Source organism: Hipposideros armiger, unplaced genomic scaffold (genome assembly GCF_001890085.2).
Source record: "Hipposideros armiger isolate ML-2016 unplaced genomic scaffold, ASM189008v1 scaffold_87, whole genome shotgun sequence".
Lineage (NCBI taxonomy): Eukaryota > Metazoa > Chordata > Mammalia > Chiroptera > Hipposideridae > Hipposideros > Hipposideros armiger.
In genome coordinates this window covers 1605289-1611646 of record NW_017731437.1, presented here as the reverse complement: position 1 = coordinate 1611646, position 6358 = coordinate 1605289, and positions in this window count along the sequence as shown.

Sequence of the window (6358 nt, the reverse complement as noted above, 5' to 3'; positions counted from 1 at the left end):
TCCCAAGCCAACTCTTAACCAACGAGCCACTCGGCGGGCCCACCACAGTGTTACATTTTGAGGTGGCATATCCTGCTCCCCTTCACATGAATAACACACTATTGTAGGGGACCTACCCAAATCCCTGTCATGGGCCAGTGCACCCATGTCCAGGCTTCTGGCTGACACCTGTACCCTTCTGGAGGACAGACTCCCTTAGCTGATGGGAGCGGGTTGCCCTGACAAGCTTAGGACCCTCTCCCCCTGCTCCCCCAACTCCTCCCCCCTTGCCACAGGGCAATTCTGTGGTGTGATCTACGCTTGGGTCCCTAAGGCTAGACTTCACCTGAGACCTGTCTTGATCATCCCTTTCCTCTCTTCCTCACAGGTATTTACTGAAGGGCCTCCCTCAATAAACCACTCTGCTTCTGGGGAGCTAACCTGAGACAGATCCATTTCAGGGACGTCTTTAACTCACACAGCTGACTCCGATTCTGGGGATAAGCCTAACACCTTTAACCGGACATTTCTTTCTTACACCTGGTCTTACAATATCACCGAGTCATTCCTTCCTACTATAAAGACTCTCAACCAGAAATACATTTTGAACTGGCTTTTGTGGAAGTCTACTTCTCTCACAATTTTGAAATAAAACCTTGACAGGAACACACAGTTCAGAGAGATATTTTCATACTAAATAGCTCCCACCCTTTTCCTCGACCCAATCCAGCTGGGACGAACAACCCCAAGTGCAAGTTCATGCTTCCAAACCCGAAGGCCTCTTCCCATCAGGAGTGATCTTGTAAGGATTTAAAGCCTGGCCAGGAATAGAGTATTTTACAAATGGAGGGTGGGGGGAAGCAGAACTTGCCCATTCGAGGGGGCAGCATCATTTTTCATTAACTCCAGTCTCTCTCTTCCTCCCTCCTTTCAGGGGTCATTGATCAGGTACCCACACTGTTCCTAATCGATCTGCCATGAATTACCACTGTTCCTGCTGTCTCATGTTCCTTGGGCCTTGTTGCTAAGGCAGCAGACTTAGAGGATCCTCTAGGTTACAGTACAACTCCAACTCTGCTCACAATTTTCCACTCTGTCCTTCTCGGAGCCACCCAGTAGCTTCTGGGGCAGCAGTTTTTGTCTGTGCCCTTTTCGTAGTAAGGAATCATTTGGGGTTTTTTGAAGTTTATGAAAACTAGAGTAGGTAACAGGGTGCAAAAATTGTGCCTGGGCCGGCCGAGTGGCTCAGTTGGTTAAGAGCTCGCTCAAGAGTTTGAGCTCTGAGCAGCAGCGGTTCAAGTCTCGACCCAAGCTGAGCTGCCAACAGGTGGCAGGATGGCTCAGTTTAAAAAAAAAAAAATTGTGCCTGGGTCAAGAGTGCCTTATAGAATTCTGGAGAGATTAAGAAGTAGGACGAAAGGTGGCCGGTTAGCTCAGTGGGTTAGAGCGCAGTGCTCACAACACCAAGGTTGCCAGTTCAATCCCCACATGGGCCAAGGAGCTGCGCCCATCCACAACTAGATTGAAACAACTACTTGACTTGGAGCTGATGGGTCCTGGAAAAACACACTGTTCCCCAATAAAAAGAAATTAAAAAGAAACTAGGATGGATGTCCAGGTCAGTAACGGGAGGCTTGGAGTTGACTTAGGAGAGGCTGGCGGCATGTCTGGGCTGCTCTCCGAACACGCGCCCTGTGGATCGGTTTGTAAAGGAAAGGTTAAAGTCAAACACTTGTGGTCACAGAAGGAGAGAAGTATACCTTACCAAGCCTGAGGATGTATACTTGTCCACAAAAATTGTTTGCAAATTGGTTTGTAGCAAATGTGGAATTCTCTGGGTTATCACGTTCTGGGTAGGCACAGACAGCAGCAGGGAACCAGGCCCCAAAGGCCTTGCCCTGACCCCCTACACACACACACACACACACACACACACACACACAAGCGCACGCATTTGCGCATGCACATATGCCAGCTCCCTCAAGACCTGAAAGCAAATAGCACCCCCAGGGTGATGCACAACACAGGGTTTCCACCCTTAGCTGAGCTTGAGTGCAGGAAAAACGTGACCCTACACGCCCTTTCATTTCTTGTAGGCACCACACTCCTTCCGAATGGAAGGCAAACCCTCAGCAGAGCCAAACCCATGCCAGGAATGGGGAATTTCTCCCATACACACGCACCAGCCTATTGATCAAACACTCCTGGTCATTTGGGGGCTGTCACGAAACTGCAATGGTTATCAGTATCTCAGAGTTAGGGGCTGAAGAAATTAAAAAAAAAAAACAACAAAAACACGTCCAGATGATATGATTTGAGTCTGAAAGAGAGGCTTGGCAAGAAAGGAGTTTGCGGGGCAGGAGGAGGGAATAGTTAGGTTTCTGACTGTGATGGACACCATTTAGACAACCAGGAACACACGTCACCTCTCGCTGGGGGAATTTATGAATTTATGAAGACACCCACACAGCTCACAGAGACCTCTCTCTCCTGCCCTGTTGTCTTCCAGCCTCCAGGGCTGGAAACTAGAAAGAGTCCAATGTTAGGCTAATTCTCGCTCCTTTTTATGTTACCTATGTTTGCCACTGGAAGCTTCTTTCTCCTTGGAATTCCAGAGTTTCACCAGGAAAAGCCTAAGTGACACCTTTTCAGAGGTAATCCTACCTGGCTGTCTGTGAGTCCTTGTCATCTGCAAACCCAACTCTCTTCTTGTCAGATCAGAAAAATCTTTATCATTTACCTCTTATTAATGTATCTTTTCTCCACCTTCTCCTTGAGATCTGTCCTCCATGTCTCTTACTCGTTTTATAATTTTTTTTTCCCCTGTGCACCAATTATTTGGATTTCATCAAAGACTACCCTCTTCTTTCAGGTTATCTAGTAAGTTTTTTAATTTTAAAAATCATGTTGTTGTTGTTTTTTGTTTCTTTTAATGTTCTAATAGAATCTCCTTGAAAGGACTCTTATTACTGTTTATTTCAGGTTCCCATCTGGGCCTTGCGTCTTTCTACGTCTGTGGGTGACAGTTTGGGTTGTCAACTCGATCTTCCTCCTTCTGGTTGTGCAACCTTCCGAAATTAGCCACTCTTTTTGGCTTGCTTAGAGCTTTGTATTTCCTCAACAACCAGGCCAGGCGTCTAGGATCTGAGAAGAAGTGATGTAAGAAATAACAGTGTCCACATGTGAGCCCCCCATGAGTCCTCTGTCAAAGCCCAGGCAGGAAGGGCCATGGCCACCTGTGAGGCTGCCTTCCAGGTCTTCCAAAATCTGGAGGCTTAAAAAAATGGCCACGTATTTGCTCATGATTTTGTGGATCAGCAACCGGGCCTGGGATCAGCTTCCTTCTGCCCTTGGCTAGGGATACCCTTGCAGCTGCAGACTTCCCAATGCTGGGCTGGAGCTGGATGGTGAAGGTGGACTCATACTTCCTTCTGGGAGTTCACGCCTGCTCCCAGCTGGGTGCCTCGGTTCTCCTCCATGCAACCTCGCATCCTCCAGGAGGCTGGATGGACAGAGCTCCTAGACATGCTGGCCAGGGGTTCCAAGAGCACATGAGCAGAAGCTACAGAGCTACTTGAGGCCAACTATCAGAGGCACTCGGCATCATTTTGGCCACATTCTATTGGTCCAAGCAAGTCACAAGGCCAGTCCAAGTCTACAGGGAAACGGACTTGATCACTTGTCAAGAAAAGTGTGTGTTAAGATGCTGAACAACGGCTCAACCTGGAGCTGGGCTGCTGTGAGTCGCCGGCGACGGCGTAGGCTGCAGTCCCTGTGGCAGTGGGTTGCCATGGGNGAGTCATGGGACATGGAGTATAGTGTGGGAATAGAATCAAGGGAATTGTAATAGATGGGGGGAAGTGGGGCGGCGGATTGGGGGAGAGGGGTTGTCACTTTGAGGGGTAAAAGGTATAACTATTGCACTGTGTTGTACAGCTGAAACTAATGTTTTAAAAATGTTTATTTCACAATAAAAAAATTAAATTAAAAAAAAGTTAAAATGGGCAGAGGGTTCAAATAGACATTTTTCCAAAGAGGACATACAGATGGCCAACAGGTACATGAAAAGATGCTCAGTATCACTAATCATCAGAGAAATGCAAATCAAAACCATAATGAGATATCACCTCATAACTGTTAAAATTGCTGTTATCAAAAAGATAAGATATATAGATGATACATTACAGAATTGTACACTTGAAACCTGTGTAACTTTATTAACCGCTGTCACCCCAATAAACTTTAATTTTAAAAAAAAAAGAGGAACAGGGCAGAGGAGTGGGAGGGAGGGCGTGACACTTCCGAGCATGCTTTTTTCCATCGTTTTGTCTTTGTTCCTCATATAGAAAAAAAAAAAATTTAAAATCAAAACAGATGAGGGGAAAACATCCTAAAATGGAATACAAAGAGAAACAAATGAACCTAACTGTATTAAAATGTTATTCATAACCACACAGAAAGGGAAAAGCTATATTTCAACTGCATAGCCTCAGAATAAACACAAAAAGAATTGCAAACAAATAATGAATTCTAATTGGTAGGTTTGTTTTGTTTTACCCAGCGCTGTGACTTAGTAATTCTGAAACCACTTTTAATGTATTATAGGATTAAATAAGTAAATAAATATATTAGGAATAACAGGAACCAATTTTCTCTTTATCAGAAAAGAAAGTTATGAATATGGAAAGGAACAAAACTATAATGAACAATGAACCATATGGTGTTGGAGGCATCAGTCTGAATTTGTGATTTTAGGTAGGTAAGTAGGTAGATGATAGATAGATAGATAGATAGATAGATAGATAGATAGATAGATAGATGATAGACAACAGATGATTGATAATAGGTGATAGATGACAGATGATTAATAGATAATAGATAGATGATAGATAGATAGGATTATATGTAAGGAGATATGTGTATGTGTGTATGTGTGCATATGCACACATATACATATATTTCCTAGCTCTGACAGTTGATAGGGCCCAAAAGCAATGACATACCAATAACGCTGACCACATGAAGTGCCCAAATCTTGGGTTCCTAAATACCATTTTCCACTATAAGGAACCAGGGCTTTTTGGAAAAGTGACCGATTCCAGGGCTGGGGTAAGGAAGGTCCAAGATGAACCTGACCCCATCACCCATCGCTATACAAGCCTGAAAGATTATCCTACATTTCAGGTAGGAAGGGGGGAAAATAAGCAAAACACATTCTCCTTTAGCATTCATCAGGGAGTCATTTTCATTCACTTGTGCTTCAGAGGTTTACCAAACACCATGGCCAGAGAAGAGCAAGTGTCATCCCTGGGGGAGAACATGGGGCACTGACAGCCACCTCCTAGGACACTGTCCCGGGAACACACGAGAGCAGGGGAAGGAGGAACAAGGCACATGCTTCCGAGAAAGGGGACCCTCTCGGGCCTGAATGTTGAGAAAGGCTGTCCAGAAGATGTGACTGCTGGTTTGACCTGTGACTGGACCCAAGCAACGGGAGGCTCCTCCCTGCGCCCTCTGCTTGGGATGTGTGCTCTGCCTGCCTTTCCCTCGCTAGAAGCTGCCCAAGGACAGAGCCTTCAGACGGTAATGTGGTGATCAGACTATGTGGACCAGGTATGCGACTGACCCGTTAAGGTTTCTCTGTAAACTTTTAAGATCTGGGGGGGTGACTGTGGAAATCCATCATCTGTGTCTTCCCACAAAGCAAGCCTCGTAAGTAAATTCCCTTGCTTATTAAACCTGCCCCCGACCAATCTGGAGTGGTCTGTCTCTTTTTTCCGTCTCTCCCTTGCCCACCATGTATGGGGGTGGGGTTCAGATTACACCTGGGAAGTTCTGGAAGAGGCTGCAAGCCAACACTGGAAAAAAAAAAGGTGAAGTCTCTTTATCTGGCATTGCTGACGTCATAGCTCTGTCATCTCCTGATGGACCAGAATGAGAACTCTGGCTTGGCATGTGTTGAGGATGAAAAAATTTCCTTCTACCTTTCTTGGTTCTTTGCTGGTCTAACTAAATTCACATAAGACAGATTAACAGGAGAAAAACAAATTTTTGATTTTATACATACAGGAGCCCCATTAAAATGTGAGACTCAAGGGCATGTCAGGCAGTTGTGGCTTCTCAGCCATCCCGAGCCTGGGGCTGCCACTGGGAGGAGGGGAATTCACAGGATGATAAGAGCAGATGCTTGGTGCACAGGCATTTACCCCGCCATACAGATAAGCCATTCAGATCAAAGTTATCCCTGGTAATAGCTATCTTTCTCTCTAAGCCAGATTCCCTATCTGAATTCTTTCAGGTAGTTAAGGGAGAGGTAAAATTTTTTTGCCTTCAGCTCAAAATAATCTACATGCCACAGTGGCACTTTTTTTTTTTTTAA